Source organism: Rana temporaria, chromosome 8 (genome assembly GCF_905171775.1).
Source record: "Rana temporaria chromosome 8, aRanTem1.1, whole genome shotgun sequence".
Taxonomy (NCBI): domain Eukaryota; kingdom Metazoa; phylum Chordata; class Amphibia; order Anura; family Ranidae; genus Rana; species Rana temporaria.
Genome location: NC_053496.1, coordinates 7,867,533 through 7,882,462, shown reverse-complemented (window position 1 = coordinate 7,882,462; position 14,930 = coordinate 7,867,533).

The window sequence follows — 14,930 nt, the reverse complement described above, 5'->3', positions numbered from 1 at the left end:
TGTACATACTGCCCATTGTCATACCCTTCACACTCCTCTCCTGTACATAGTGCTTTTTTCCGTACCCTTTGTACTCCTCTCCTGTACATAGTGCCCACTGTTAGACCCTCCACATTCCTCTCCCTCACCTGCACATACTTCCCACTTATATACCCTCAATACTCCTCCCCTATGTCGCTTACCCACAAAAAACAGTTCTTTAAAATTATACTGAATATCCTCAATGTTACCAGCTCTAGAATGGACACACTTTTGTTAGTTCAACTAAAGGAAATCTCAGTTCTCATATTTGTTCTGCCCCATTATTAGTACTCATTTAATTTTGTGATTACTACTATGATGTATAGAGGAACATCGGGGATCTCAGCTACTCTAAATATAGCACTTATATAAAAAAGTGGCCCTGAAAATATTTTTTAAATGTTGGCAACTGTGCACTTAGGCACTTCCCAAGGGCCACCGTCCACCGGGTCAGTAGGGGCCCCATAAGAGGCTCCTGGGATCCTGTGATAATAAAGCGGTAGTAAACTTTCCTGACATTACTACTTTTTAGAGGCCCTGGGGTAGGTTATGCCACAACGTACAAGTATGCACAGCATATTAGCACATTAGTGTACACTTCAATTTTCAGACTGAGCCCTCCAGTGCTGCGATGAATCAGGCGGGGCCCGGACACTTCCATCTTCACCCGGTCTTCCTTCTGGGTTCTGTGCCTTTGGTCACTTGCCTTGGCTGGGCTGCGTTCATGTCATTCCCACGCATTTATTTATTATTTATTACACCCCATTCACACCTCCGCGACAAAACGCCCGACGCCGGCCGCTTGTGCCGCTGGAGGGGAGAATTCCCATTGCTGTCTATGAGATGGTTCACATCTCATAGACGCCATACACCTGCGGCATGAAAAAAAGTCCCGGACCCTTTTTTTCAGGCGGCATTGGCGTTCGGCCATACAAAGCAATAGGAAGGATTTGTAAAAAAAAAGTTACACTATTCGCGGCAAAATACGCCGCGTACGCGGCTTTACTTGTCGCGGAGGTGTGAATGCAGCCTAAAAGGCCCCACCAAAATCCTCAGCACCAGGCCCATGATGTTCTTAATCTGGCCCTGACTATGGGCCCTGGCTTTTGAGGGAGGGGCTCTATTCTTTGGAAAGTGTTTGCCTGGGGGGCCTTTTTTGGAGTGGTTTTGCTTCAGACTCTGGTCCATGTCTCCCCAGATTCTACTGGAGGACCCAGATAAAGATTTGGGGCCTTTTGTGCCTGTAACGGGAGGGCCCGTGGGACCCAGAGGCTCTTGAAGGATGTGGGGTACTCCTGTGTCAGCTTCACCAATGACTATTACGTCTAGGGTCATCGTATGTCCACTAGGGGCATAGGATGACTGAGAACTGATATCATGGTTTACATGAGATGGGACAGTAATGATAATTCATGTATTGCAGGATATCTTGAAATATTACAAGTTGTTCATTCTGAACACAACAGGTCAATAGAGTGTGAGTCCTTCAATGGGGACACATAGACTGTTGAGATGTTAATTGATGTTAATCACCTCCAGCTACCTGGCTGTAGTGATGAAAGCTTGCTGTGATTGCATTCTATTGTCTATTGTGTTAATTAAGCCTGGCTCCTAAGATATTTCATGGTGCTATGCTAACTAACCCTGGTATTGTGTGAAAGTTCTATTGATGATAATATGTGTTGTGAGTTAACACACTCTAAAGCTCAGACGTCTGACTTATGTTCACTAAAGGAATGTGGATTGTGTAGCAGGTGAGAAAAGCTTATCGCGGAGTCAGAAAGTCTGTCTAAGATGTGGATTGAGGGGGCCTAGTTAGCACCCATTGTGTGATGTTGTGGGTAGAGTGTGTCATTGTCCCTTTTCTTACTGCAGCATGCTTTGCAACTGTATATAAGAAACCTGAGTTTACCATTAAAGTCTGTCTGTTTGGAACCAGAGAACAGAGCTGTGTCTCGTTATTCTGGGGGGAAATCCAATGGGTCCTGTCTGCTGGATTGTGGAGTGTCGGAAGCTGTCTTAGGTTGGTGGAATGGGATATCGTAACGGCGTTAACCCCTGGCCGTTACAGTGCCCAAACCAGCATTGACTGTTTCAACCTCCTCAGACTCAGAGACTTAGAGCAGATGTTCAGATAATCCACTCAAAACAACCTGATTCTGGGGGTCTCCTGCTATCATTTGTTTACGAAGGTCTCTTTCTCTCTTGGTATCATTTCCCCATTGTGTGCCTCCTAGGTGTGAATGCCCATTGTTAATTAAGTCACCTATTGTTTCTATTTGTCTGCTAATCCTCTTGGAGATGTGACTAGCATTGTGTCTACTTTACAGCTTCCTCCACTCTGGAACCAGGAATCATATTTATGGCATTTTTATTACATATTTTTTATTTTTTTTACTAGTAATGGTGGTGATCAGCGATTTATAGCGGGATTGCAACATTGCGGCAGACAGATCTGGACTTTTGACACTTTTTTTGGGACCATTGACATTTATACTACGAACAGAGCTAAAAATAGCCACTGAATACTGTATAAATGTCACTAGCAGGGAAGGGGGTTAAAATTAGATGCGATCAAGGGGTTAAATGTGTTCCCTAGTGAGTGATTTTAACTGTGGTGGGAGGGTACTGACTGGAGGAGGCGAGAGATCGCTGTTCCTGATCACTAGGAATAGTAGATCTGTCTCTCCTCCCCCTGACAGAACGGAGATCTGTCTGTTAACATTGACTGATCCCTATTCTGTCTCTCTCAGGAGCGATCGCAGGTGGCCGGACATCGCGGTCGCCAGCCACCCACATCCGCTTTGGCGTCCCGCCCCTAGAGCCCTCAAAGTGGCCGTCGTACAGCTACGGCGATTCTTGCAGGGGAGCCAACCTGCCACCGTATAGCGACGGCGGCTGGTCCGCAAGTAGTTAAGGACTTGGCTGCCAGCTTCCCGGCCTGCTCCTTGGCAATCAGGTCAATGCAGCAATTGTCGCTAAATCGAACAAATACTACATTCGGTATTAAATGCAAAATTCCTAATGAATTGAACACTTGCACAATTGTACCGCCCCTAATGACTTCACAGTCCCATCATGCCCCGGGACTGTGATGTCATAAGGGGCGGGTCACTGGGTGACATCACCCGGTGCCCATGCCTATATAAGTCCACCGCGCACGTGTAATTACAGCGGGAGAGAGCATTGTGTTAACATCGGAAGAAGAGAAGAGGGAAAAAGACGACGGACAAGACCGGGCCACTGCTAGTAAAAGAGCTGGCAGAAGATAGTGGAAGAGCCCGGGAGAATAACTGGAGAGCGGGAGAAGAGACCCCCAAAGTCGAAAGAAGACCCCCGGACCTGCCTAATAAATTACTTTAAAAACCTGTACCCCATAATCATTCACATAGGGTGGGGGGCCGAGATCTGGGGGCCCCCTTATTAATTTCTATAAGCCCCTGCCCACAGATCACGACAACCAACGGCCAGGGTTATCGGGAAGAGGCCCCTGTCCTCAACATGGGGACAAGGTGCTTTGGGGTGGGGGGGTGCATGATAAGGTCATGTGGCCTGGTACGGTTCAGGAGAGGGGGGCGCTTGCTCGTCCCCACCCCTTTTCCTGACCGGCCAGGCTGCGTGCTCGGATAAGGGTCTGGGGGTTCCTCTTAAAATCCATACCAGACCCAAGGGCCTGGTATGCTCTTGGTGGGGGAACCCATGCCGTTTTTTTATTTGAAATTTGGCGTGGAGTTCCCCCTCAAGATCATCAGAACACAAGTCGCATGCCAAAGTTCGAGCGTGCAAGACTGTGTTCCGACTTTGATCCGACCTCAATGATATTCAATGGGCTAAATAGGATCAAAGTCGGACCAAAGTAGTACAGGGAGCATTTTCAAAGTCTGACCGACTTGTCAGACCAGTTAAGACGGTTCCCATAGGGAAACGTTGATTTTCACACGTCATGCAACATGGGCTCCCAATGTCGGAGCGTTTGTCACACCAGTGTGAACCCGGCCTAATGGAGCCTTTTGCAAGGGTAGTTAAGGAGGCAATTGCCTGGGGTGAAGTAGAGGAAACTCTCCACAAAGTTAGAAAGTACTAATTTCCCTTCATTGAAGGACTGGAGGAGTTAATCCAGGAAGAAAGGCAGGAGCCTGAGAAAAAATGCCTGTATAAACAATTTGTCAAAACTGTATACCCTGAAAGAACCAAAGGTCAATCTGCTGCTGTCGCTTCCGATGGTGGATGCATCAGTAATGTGACTGGCAAGACACGTCACCTTGTGATTACGTTCAAGGACGCTTTAGTCCGAAAATTAGATCCAGATCTGAAGTGCCCTTACATACTATAGTATCTGCAAGTGCCCGCAGAGCAGCAATAACCTTTGCAGCGGTAGGCAGAGCAATATTGAGTTGGACGATTAATATTAAAGAAGCCCTTCTGAAGGAAGTGGAGTGAGGCCCCGTACACACGACCTAGTTTCTCGGCAGAATTCAGCCAGAAACTCGATCGGAGCCGTATTCTGCCGAGAAAACCGGTCGTGTGTACACTTTTGGCCGAGGATCTCGTCAGGCCAAATAGAGAACATGTTCTCTATTTCCTCGTTAGTCAATGAGGAAACTTGGCTCGCCGAGATCCTCGGCGGCTTCACAAGGAACTCGACGAGCAAAACGATGTGTTTTGCTCGTCGAGTTTCTCGGACGTGTGTTCGGGGGCCTAAGACAAGGTGGTAACAGCTTTGTAAGAGCTGAGAATGGTGGGAGCCTCTGTAGTGGAGGCGTCGGTAGACAACATTTGAAGTTCTTCAAGAGCGATATTGTCCGCAGTCCTGACATCCTTGTAGGGCGTTATAGCTGAAGCCATGACCGGCGGATTCCACCTTAAAAATAAAACTGGTGCGAGATACCAGACGGCTCCAATACATTTGGGAGTAGACAAGATACAGCCATCTCAAGAGTGACCACTCTCGGGTCAGGGCAGATATCATCTGACAAAAAAAAACTGAAAAATCTGAAAGGTCCAACATACAGGTGGAAACTCCCAGGTAGATTCGAGGAGGCAAAATCCTACGGACTGGGAAAAGATTACTAAAGTAACTGGGCAAGTACCCAATCTTCATCGCCCTAAAAATCTAAGGCACCCGACTTGGGAGAACAGCAAAAGTCCTTTTTAAGGATGTGCAAATCCAGGGGGTACCTGTGGGAGCCAGGTGAAGTTTTGCACACGCACCTGAATGGAAAATATTTAGGATCAGTGGGCCATATCAGCTACTGTATATTGGTGTGACATTGGTGGAAGTTTAAGGGATGTCCACCTTCTGATCTCTTCCTGCCAGCCAGACTACCGGATTTGATGGAAAAGGAAGACATTCTGGTCCAGTTGTAGCGAAATTTAAATGAGCAAACATCCAATTTCCAAGTGCCCAGAGGAGAGGAGATTTGTTCACCTCCCTAGTAAAAAAAATAATTAAAACCAGGCAATCTGTGCCCAGTGCTAAATGTGAAAAAACAGAAAGTTGGAGTAGTACAAGATCGAGAACCTCCAATTCATGGGCGTAGCATAAGGGTTTGCAGGGGTCACAATTGCAACCCCACCCCTAGCTCCAGGTGGGCCCCTGCAGCCTCCCTGTCATATTATCATATCCTCCACAAAGTCCAGCACCAATCTGCCCAAGGGGCCCACAGCCACTCTCCAGTACTGGGCTTCCACTTTGCTGAAGCCATTTGCAAGTCAGCAATATGGTCCTCCCAGGACACCTTTTATTAGGTGAACCCGGCTCCGCTCATGACAGTACATTTTGGAAAATTCTTTGTGCATACTTGCGCTACTGACTATTACATTTTTTTTTTTTTTACCCTCCCGTTTGGCGAGTTAGTTGTATGCTGCCATGAGTCCCAGAAAAACTGAAAATTGTAGATTCACCTTTCCGTAATTTTTCCTTTCATGGTGTATCTTCAAGGCAGCATACAGATTCCCACCCAAATGATGAGAGTTACAGCGAATGCTGCGAGCCGGCTTTGTATTTGATACATAGTTAACCAGTCCCACCGTATTTCCCTGAAAATAAGCCCTACCCCAAAAATAAGACCTAGCCTGATTTTCGGGGGGGGGGGGGTATTAGTGCTGCATAATAAGCCCTACCCCGAAAATAAGCCATAGTAAAGTCCAAATAAAAAGATTATAATGTCCACTGTGTCACCTTTTGTAACTTTTATTGTCAAATACCTTATTTACAGCGCCACTGGGCACTCACGTGACCCGCTGGAGATCTTTTCCTCTCCTCCCGGCTGACGTTGGCAGCCCCTCCCTTTGCAGTGCTCTGAGCAGGGCTGACATTAGCAGGCATCTCGACCCTTCCCTTGGCAGTGCTCGGACTGGGGCTTACGTCAGCAGTGCTCGGTAGCGGGGCTTGCCTCAGCAGGCATCTTGATCCTTCCCTCAGCAGTGCTCGGTAGCGGGGCTTACCTCAGCAGGCATCTTGAGCCTTCCCTCGGCAGTGCTCGGAGCGGGGCTGACGTCAGCAGGCATCTGGAGCCTTCCCTCGGCAGTGCTCAGAGCGGGGCTGACATCAGGCATCTTGAGCCTTCCCTCGGCAGTGCTCAGAGCGGGTCTGACCTCAGCAGGCATCTTGAGCCTTCCCTCGGCAGTGCTCGGTAGCGGGGCTGACGTCGGCAGGCATCTCGAGCCTTCCCTCGGCAGTGCTCAGAGCGTGGAAGAAGCGCTCTGGCGGATCACATGAGCGCCCATTGGCGCTGTAAATAAGGTATTTTCGACAAAGTTACAAAGGGAGACTCACTGGACATTATATATTATCTTTACAAAACAGGTTGCATATTTTTGGGATTAAAGTAATAGATGTAATAATGGTGACTACTGAGCTGACAGGGGGAGAGGGGGGGAAGAAGACGGGGGGGGGGGGGGACATACCGGTAGATAAGACTTCCCCCGAAAATAAGCCTCACTATTTTTTTTTTTTTTATTATTGTAGCAGAAATTAATATAAGACCCGGTCTTATTTTTGGGGACACACAATATCAGGTTGTGGGGTCGGAGCTTAAAACCCATTGTATGCTGCCATGAAGATGCACCAGGAAAGGAAAATTACGGAAAGTCGAGTAGAACATTTTCCATTTTGTATGATATGTAGAAACTATGGGAACACATGTTTTCAGCCGCTGTTTCTTATGGTCAGGGTATTCGATTCACTTGATTTGTTTGTAATTTGAGGTGTCTGTGTATCATGTTTTCACTAGAACCAATATTCAGTTTAATTATATTGAAATTTATGTTGTTTGACTCATTCTCTAAGGTTGTGGGACGTGGTCAAATATTCTGCGGGCCTGATTTCCCCTCCCGCTACACCACCTCTTACATTGCCCGTTATTCCCACCAGGTCGCGACAACCCCTTACAGTTTTCATGGTGAACTGAACATAGCTTTGTGGACGTCCATTCAATGTTCACCCAAACCAGGATTATCCCTTTTGCAGTCTTGCGTTCCTCTCAGAATATTCCCCTTAGGGAGCATTTTAGTTATTTACAACTCTGACATTTTCTCCAACAACTTATCAGGTCCTGACCCACCCCCTATACTATGACCCCCTTCGAAAGTTTATGTAGATGGCGCCCCCAATCCCCGAGTCTCATATCTCTGATTTATGCGACTATCATTAATTCTAAGAAACCACCATTGAGCCCTTATCACCTCCAGTGGGAGGCTGAGCTTGGGGAAACAACTTGATCCAGAGGACTGGCCAAATGCTCTAAGAATATTCTCTTTTTGGAAAACTCTTACAAAGTGTTTTATAGATGGTACTACACCCCGGCCAGATTAGCGAGTTTTATTCCATTCTATTCCCTTCTATGCTTCCGTGGATGCTCTCAGAAAGGTACAATGGCGCACATCTGGTGGACCTGCCCCAGGGTATGCAGATTGTGGGTTAGAGTTTATACGTTGCTCCGCAACCTTTTCAACACCAATATAAAGAGAGACCCTTTTGAGGAAACCAATCACAGAGCTTCTTCGCCCTAAACGCCAACTGGCGGCACATGTTTTTACTGCAACTAAACTGACTATAGCTAGGGTCTGGAAGACCCCGGCCCTCAGCTTTGTAGCAGTTAAAAACTGCGTGAATGACATGGTTAATGAGAAACTTACTGCCATTTTAATTGGACACCCATGATAAATTCCTCCGGGTATGGCAACCACCTTTCCCGTTTTGACCCAACGTTACTTTCCCTTTGATGGGCCTCTGTTCCCCCCACCCCGTGGACCCCTTTTCCCCTCTTCTCCTATCCCGCTCTTCCTTATTTCTCTTCTTCTTCATTTTCTTTTTTTTCCCCATTCTCTTTAGCATTATAGGCCCACGCTATTCTAGCTGGTTCTCTTTCTCCTCACCCTCTCTCATCTCTCTCTGTTGCTCGGGCCCACGGGCTCGGTCCTGTTAGTCTTGGACACATGATGTGCCGCTGTTTATTTTGTAATTTGGCGACTGTTATTCTCCGTTATGTGCCTTTTTAACCACTTAAGGGCCGCCTCCTGCAGATATACGTTGGCAGAATGGCACGGCTGGGCACAAGCAGGTACCTGTACGTCCTCTTTAAGTGCCCAGCTGTGGGTCGCGGGACCCGCGGACCCGATCGCCGCTGGAGTCCCGCGATCGGTCCCAGGAGCTGAAGAACGGGGACCTGCAATGACAATTGCAGTTTGGGAGTTAACCACTAGGGGGCGCTGAAGGGGTAAAGTGTGACCTCATCTGTGTTTCTAACTGTAGGGGGCGGGGCTGGACATGTGACGTCATTGATCGTGTTTCCCTATATTAGGGAACAGACGATCCGTGACAGCGCCACAGTGAAGAATGGGGAAGCTGTGTCGGTTAAAGCGACGCAGTGCCGAATCGCAAAAACTGGCCAGGTCCTTTTACCTGCCTAAAGGTCCGGGTCTTAACTGGTTAAGTTTGTTTCCTTTATGTAATGTGGCATGTTCTATAGCCATTCCGCTTTTAAGTTCTACATATACTCCGATGTGATAGCCGGTATGTCATCTAGGCCAGCATAATGTTAATTTAGCAGGACATATGAGGTATGGACATCCTTTTGCTGGTCTTCTATGCCCGCCCTTGGATTTCTAAGGGCTGGCTCAATTTCAGGATTACGGACTGTAACGGAATGACCCGTGACACCCAGAGACCTTTGAAAGATGAGGGGTACTCCTGTTCCAGCGTCACTAATAACTCTTGGGTCTAAGGTCACCCTGTGTCCCTTTTGGGCATAGGGTGACTGAGAAATATTAATTATAAATGACATGAGTTGGGACATTACTGTTAATTCTTGTATTGAGCCAGGAAATAAGGGACATATGTTGGATTGTTTTAGCATGGACAGTAATCCACAATACATTCCTTAATGTCTGCAAAAAACTAATATTGTGACTCTACCGGTTAATAATGACTCATTCCTCTGTGTAGCACAGGCTGTTGAGATGGTAATTGAGTCTGTACTGGGGTGAGGTGGATTTGAGCTTGGTAGACAGCCTGGCTCCTGAAAGACCTTTCATTAAGTATGCTAATACTGTTTTATGTGTGGAATGTGACTTCTCAGCTGTAGTAATTAGGTCATGTTTGATCGGTGCCCAAAACGTCTGACATAGAAATGTGTATTCTGCAGGTGAATCACTTATCGTCGGAGACGGAATGTCTGGGGAATAATTAGCTCAACGGGATGTCATTGTCTAAGAGAGTGTGGGTGGAGAGTTATTTGTTCCTTTTGATTACTGTAATATGTTGTACTGTATATAAGACTGAGAGTTACCATTTAAAGTGTTCATACATTTTGACTCAGAGAACGGAGCTTGTCTCGTTATTCTGGGAAATGAAATGGATCGTATCTGCTAGATTGTGGAGTGTCAGGTGAGCTGTCCTGGTTGATGGAATGGGGATATCGTAAAGGGTGGTGACCGTTACACGGACTAACTTTCCTGATGCCTTCAGTTTTATACTTGTTAGCTCATGATGTGTCCATCACTGTTTTTTTTGTACTTTTCTGTTGATGCGTTTTCAATAAAACCCTTTGTACAAGAAATGTATGTTGGTGTAGCACAGGGGTGTCACTTGATTTAGATATTTGCACATGCTGTACTTCTGATTGAATATGCTGTACTTGGAATTTTATGAAACTAAAAGTTCTATATACTTATATATATATATATATATTTTTTATTTAGAACAAAGGAAAAGCCAACACCACCTTGGGGGCCCATGTGCCAGTAAAGCAGCTTTCGTCAGTCTGGCTGTATATACCCGAGTGACCAGGAATCGTTTTCCTTCACCCAGAAACGCGGGAAGTCTTTTTTGTAAGTTTTTGTTTACGCCTGATAACTTTTGCGTTGTGACTCGGCGCCTGCCGATAGATAACCTTCCCCACTCATTCATTATGTAGTCTACATGTTGCAGAACAGGAACCTTGTTAAAAAATACATCAGTACACGGTTGTCGGGTTTGAAGTTTTTATTGAGCACATACATTAGTTTTAACAGATATTCAGAAGCACGAGGGGTGTGTATACCACAGAGAGTCGTACACAATCTGCTTCCCGAGCATTAACACCACAAAACTCACCGCAAAACACTATTCATGTTGTGCCAAAGTGTTCCGAAATAAAGAAGAAGAGTTGCTGGAGGAAGCCAAGGAACACAGACGTATCCCTTTCAATATAATAGTATCAATATTAATAACTTCTATAGAACAGAAAATGTTTTTATTTCTATATATATATATTCTTCATAACATTTGTTTTTATCTGAAAACATAAACTTTTTACTTCCTGTGTAAGAAATATAGATTTATATATCTCAGCAATATCAGAGTCTATTACCACAAGCCTTTATTTTATACATATTACTTCCAGTGTTTATTAGATGCAGGGGGAGCGCACACCGTTTACTGAAATTCCCATATTAACCCTCTTCCTCCCATATAATACCTACATTTACCATTGGGGGAGGGGGTGTCGACTTTACCTCCCATTCAGTAGCAAATGTAAGTTAATGAAATGGGGTTAATATGATTGTGTATATAGTCTTCCAAAATTACAGTGTGATTCATTGTCCTAGACCAGAGGTCTCCAAACTCTGGCCCATGGGCCGAATGTGTTCCTTTGCATGCCTGTATCCGGCCCTCAGGGACTATTCCTCCCATTGACACCAGAGCTGGGGCGCTATCCCTCCCATTGACACCAGAGCTGGGGCGCTATCCCTCCCATTGACACCAGAGCTGGGGCGCTATCCCTCCCATTGACACCAGAGCTGGGGCGCTATCCCTCCCATTGACACCAGAGCTGGGGCGCTATCCCTCCCATTGACACCAGAGATGGGGCGCTATCCCTCCCATTGACACCAGAGATGGGGCGCTATCCCTCCCATTGACACCAGAGATGGGGCGCTATCCCTCCCACTGACACTAGTGATGGGGCGCTATCCCTCCCACTGACACCAGTGAAGGGGCGCCATCCCTCCCACTGACACCGGTGATGGGGCGCTATCCCTCCCACCGACACCAGAGATAAGGAACTAATTCTCCCACTGACACCAGTGTCGGGGCGCTATTACTCCCACTGACACCAGTAATGAGGAACTAATTCTCCAACTGACACCAGTGTCCGGGCGCTATTTCTCCCACTGACACCAGAGATAGGGAACTAATTTGTGTCGGGGCGCTATTACTCCCACTGACCCCAGTAATGAGGAATTAATTCTCCAACTGACACCAGTGTCGGGGGGTTATTCCTCCCACTGACACCAGAGATAGGGAACTAATTCTCCCATTGACACCAGTGTTGGGGTGCTATCCTTCCCACTGACACCAGGGATGGTGAACTAATTCTCCCACTGACACCAGTGATGGGGCGCTATCCCTCCCACTGACACCAATGATGTCATTTCTTTAGTCCCAACTACTACCAAAGCCTATGGCAAAATGTCCTACTCCCCCCTGGCCACAGCCGGCCCTCCTAAAGTTTTGGACAGCGGTAAACCAGCCCTTTGTTTCTAAAGTTTGGAGACCCCTGTCCTAGACAAAAGGATGTGGCTGGCCTAGGAACATCTAATATCTATTGATCTTCTCATTTTAAAGTGTATGGGAAGCAATTTTTAATTGTTATTCTTTTGGGATAGATGAGGGCTACAGAACCCCATTTAGGACCCCATTCATACCTGATCATTTCGTAGCTCGAAGAGTGAACATTCAAAAGCCCATAGCTTTGCTGATTCCCTGGTTTGCTGATCCTCCTCTCTCTCCAGTCCCCCCTCACCTCCTGCTATATTGCTCCCACGCTACTGTGACATCTGCTAGTTTCCCCTTCTTCTGGCCCCCCAGCTCTGCTGATCCTCTGCTGCTCAGTCCTCTCTCTCCAGTCTCCGCTCCCATGCTGCACACCATGTGTGCCGTTTACTAGTTGCTCCACTCCAGTCCGGTCCCCGCTCACCTTCCTGCTGCCCCACGCTGCACACCAGATGCAACGTCTGCACCAGACACTCCCAGAAAATATACACATGAACCAGAAGTGACTGCTGATGACGTCTTTCCAGTACACTTGTTGGTTTCTCAGTGCATACTGGGATATCTCATACCTGCAATGCCTCCAAAACAAAGCAAAGCTAATGCTGAATAAACGCCCCTTAAGGCTCCATTCACACCTAGGCGTTTTTACGCCCGACGCTATTGCAGCCTGAAATACGCTGGAGGGGGATTTAACATTGTCGGCTATGGAGATGGTTCACATCTCCACGCCGAAACGCTGTACGCCTGAAGCTCAAAACAAGTCCCGGACCCTTTTTTTCAGGCGGCTTCGGCGTTTGGCATAGCCGACAATGTTTAATCACCCCTCCGGCGTATTTTAGGCTAAAAAACTACGCGTTTTGTCGTGGCAAATTGCGGGACAAAACGCTGCAATTTGTCGCGGCAAATCGCGGTACAATACGCCTCGTTCAGGTGTGAATGCAGCCTTAAAGCTTCAGGTGCTGTTAGCGAGCGTTGTCATAGACTTCTATGGAGGATTTGGAGACGATTTGAAGCTCTAAGAAAGCGACATGGGGGATAATTTTTGAAGCAAATGCAATGTGTGAACAGGACTATAAGGTGACCGTTTTATTGCCTTTGATTGGCATTCAAAGTCCAATGCGACATTTTGAAGCAAGTGTAAACAAGTTCTTATTGTAAATTGGGACACAATATCACCCCCCCAGGGGAGGGCTGGCAGCCTTAGGCCTGGGGGGCCAGTCAAGCGGCCCATTGAACTGCCGAAATCAGCTCACCATCTATGGCCCATCTGGTTTTTCAATGCAGCCTCAACCGTGCCCATCAATGCAGCCTGATCACTGGGACAGGTTACATGGGGTGTATGGGGGGAAATGGTGGTCAGCTAGTGGTGTCAGGGTCTCTCACCTTAGTGATCTCAGCTCACCATTCCTTACACGCCACGGCCTCCTGGGGGAGGGAGAATGCTCCTGGTCCTGGGGTCAAGTTGCAGCCAGCGCCCAGCCCTGTGTCCCGATTCCCTTGCATGTCCTGCCTCTGCCTGCTTCCAAGAATCCAGTCCCAGGGAGTTGTAGTTTCCTCTGCGCTGCTCTGTTTGCCACCCACCAGGAGCTTGAGCATGGACTACAACTCCTGGAATGCAACAGCTAGTGGTCGGCCCTGCCCCTGGCCCAGCCCCCCCCTGCAAAGAAAAATTTGTATAAAACCTTTTGGCTTTGCCATTATTTCTTGCCTCAGTGATGGTGGAGACCAGGACAGTAGAGGGGTGAACCTACCCAGCGAGAACCCAGACACCAGAAAATCCTCATGGGAGGTGTAGCCCTTCCATACCCAAGTCAAAAAGTGGCTTTCCATACACTTTAAACTAAGAGCTTATGACCGTTTATACCAGGGTGTGCTGGAGGACCTCCCACATCTAATAAGCTTAGGATATAATAAATTTATTTTTGCTGAGACTCTAATCACAATCTTACCAGCTTTTATTTGTATTTACGATGATTTATACAGTATAATGTAACACACTGGTTTAGAAAATTGCGCATTTATGAATATGAAATACTGAATTAAGCACAATAACAAATCTGCCATATAAAGGACACACACTTTATTTTTAAATGCTGGATTATTGACATACTTTTTTTTTTTTTTTCCTTGAGACTTATTCAGAGGGTTCCCAGAGGTGCAGAACGGTCCTTGCACCCTGAAGGCGGCCCTCTCCATAGGGTTGTAAAAGGCAATATTACCATTTTATTTATTTTTTCCCCGTGTGCATTTAGAAAACCCAAGTCCCTGCATTGAGGGTCACGTCTCCTACACTGGCTATTGCTATTTAATAAGGCAAATTTCTGTATTTGTACAATACAAGCTGCTTTCTCTATGGCTCTTGAGCTTTGAGCACTCAACACTGCTTCTCTTCAGTATTCTGTTCGCCCGTCATTCATACACCGTTATTCTCTCCTTATCTAACAAGGAGATTTACCAACTATGGACTTGTGTCTTTGTAAGTAAATGTTATCCACTAAAGCGAATCGAAGCCCAATGTTTAGGTTTAATTTAAACTATGGAGGCATTGGAGAGGCTGGGTGGAGGCATTAGTAGAAGAACTAAGGAGAAGAGAGGTTCTAGGTCATGGTCATTTCTAACCGGTAACATGGCAGTTTGCAGTTCCGGCACCCCCAGTATGTACCAACAAGGGTGATTGGGTGTGCTGGAGGGTCTATTGATGCTGGGGAAGATACCTACTGTTGCAGGTGGAATGTGGAGGTCTAGAGCTGCTGGGAAGTGTATGGTTGCAGGGGAAAGGTGGGGGTCTAGAACTGCTGGGGAGCTCTACTGTTGCAGGTGGAATGTGGAGGTCTAGAGCTGCTGGGAAGTGTATGGTTGCAGGGGAAAGGTG